The 2,323-nt window shown below is 52.9% G+C and overlaps 1 protein-coding gene across 1 annotated transcript in view; it reads right to left on the bottom strand.

The window, feature by feature from the left end:
• The window catches only part of TEX14 (testis expressed 14), a 32,744-nt gene that overhangs the window by 26,633 nt on the left and 3,788 nt on the right, over positions 1-2,323 (bottom strand).

Here is a 2,323-nt window from a genome sequence, read left to right as displayed (position 1 = left end):
CGCGTGGCTCTGAGCGGGGCTGGGGCGGCCCCTGTTGGGGATTGGAATAGGTTACTTACAGAATATCAGGATTCATCAGGTGATCGCCTAAAATTAGGTTAAATTGAAACCTGAGTGGCTTTGCTTGGCACAAGCGACTGGAGTGCAGAAGCCGTGGGCCACAAAGCATAACTGGACTGTAGTTGAACAGTCGTTTAGTCAAAAAGGAGAAGTACTGGGAGTCTTGCACAACGAGATAAACTGGACCAAGCCCATAATTCAAGGGAAAAACCTTCAAAGAGAGAAACCGTTCCATCTGAAGTCAACAGAAGACAGACGAGACCCAAGTGCGGATAAGATGGGAGGATGATGAAACTGCACGAGCAGATAAAACTCGAAAGATGTTACTGCAACCATCCTAGAGGAAAAGCAACTGTTAAATTGATCAGACAAAAAGTCCGTGCATTTTGCGTGGACAGGCGTGTGAACACCTCATGTAATAGACTGTGAGGCCTTAAAAGGCACAGGAAAATAACCGAGGGGGTCCCTCCTCATCGAGGCACCCAGCTTGAGCTGAAATAAACCGACTCTGTGGCAGAACCTGGGGTCCGAACTCTTCTTTCCCGTTGGAGGCTAAGGCTGGATCCAGCCGCACCTGGACTCCTCTCTGAGAAGTTTAGAAGCAAGAGGGTCCAGTCTGAACCTTGCAACTCGGCGGGAGGGATTCTTGGACTCTAGTATGACAGTCCCGAAGCCCCTCTCCCCCGTGCTGCTCGGCGACCCTGTGCTCAGAGCCAGCAGCTTCCGCCTCGCCACGAAGCGGCACCCACAGCTCCACAGCCACCCAGTCTTCAGGGACCGGTGACGCGACAGGGAGCACAACAAGGTCTCCCTGGCCCCAACACGCTCTCACCCCTCCCTGACAGCACTAAAATGACAAAGGAACCTGCTCGGTTGGTGTGGGGCTGGCGGTGGACATTGTCTACCTGGATTTCTCCAAGGCTTTTGACATGGTTCCCCACAGCCTCCTCCTAGAGAAACTGGTGCATTACGGTCCAGACAAGTGGCCTGTACGGTGGGGTGGAACTGGCTGATGGCTGTACCCGGAGGGGGTGGTCAATAGCTCCTTCTCAAACTGGAAACCTGTCACAAGCAGGGTCCCCTGGGGATCAATACTGGGCACAACGCTGTTTCATATCTTCATAAGTAATGCGGATGATGGGATCAAGTGTACCCTGATGAAGTTCACTGATGATATCAACCTGAGTGGGTATGTGGACACTTGAGAAGGGGGAGCCACCCCGCAGGAAGACCTGAACAGGCTGGAAGAGTGGGCTAACAAGAACCTTATGAAGTTCAACAAGGACAAGTATAAGGTCTCGCACCTGGGAAAACATAACTCAGGAGTGCAGCACAGGCTAAGACCCACCAGGCTGGGGAGAAGTTCTGTGGAAAGAGACCTGGGGGTCCTGGTGGACAACAAGCTGAATATGAGTGAACAGTGTGCTGCTGCAGCAAAGAAAGCCAACAGCACGCTGGGTTGCATCAACAGAGGCATCACCAGCAGAGAGAAAGCAATCATTGTCCAACTCTGCTCAGCTCTGGTCAGGCCACACCTGCAATATGGTGTGCAGTTTTGGTCCCCACTATACAAAACAGATGTGGACATGCTGGGGAGGGTCCAGAGAAGGGCCACCAAGATGATCCAAAGACTGGGAAGCCGGCTGTATGAGGAAAGGCTGAGAGAATTGCGTTTGTTAAGCCTCAAGAAAAGAAGGCTCAGGCAAGACCTTATCACCATGTTTCAGTATTTAAAGGGTGGCTACCAAGAAGATGGAGACTGCATTTTTTACAAGGAGTCACACGGAAAAGACATCAGCTAATGGGTACAAGTTACTTGCTCCTGGGGAGATTCTGACTGGACACAAGAGGACAATTTTTCACCATGAGAACAATCAGCCATTGGAATAATCTCCCCAGGGAACCCTGCGGTGAATTCCCCAACACTGGATGCTTTTAAGATTGAGCCAGACAGACAGGGTGCTGGGCCACCTTGTCTAGGCCGTGCTTTTGCCGAGAAGGTCGGACCAGATGGTCCTTGAGTCCTTTCTGACCTGGGATTCTATTTCTATGCAACACCTTCGCAGCCCCCCCGCCGTCCCGCAGCTCTGTACCGTGTACCGCCCTCGGCGAGCCCGACACCCCGCCCATGCAGGAACATATCTATTCTTGTTACCACTGAATAAAAAAGGGTGGCGCCGCAACCCGCTCAGCCCGCGCTCTCTCCCTCCCGACCGAAGCCGGGAACGGTCATCGAAGGCGGCGGCGGGCCCGCACACACCCC

Source organism: Charadrius vociferus, unplaced genomic scaffold, assembly GCF_000708025.1.
Source record: "Charadrius vociferus isolate BGI_N301 unplaced genomic scaffold, ASM70802v2 scaffold793, whole genome shotgun sequence".
Taxonomy (NCBI): domain Eukaryota; kingdom Metazoa; phylum Chordata; class Aves; order Charadriiformes; family Charadriidae; genus Charadrius; species Charadrius vociferus.
Note: the sequence above shows the minus strand (reverse complement) of the source record. Positions and strands in the feature narration are given on the sequence as shown.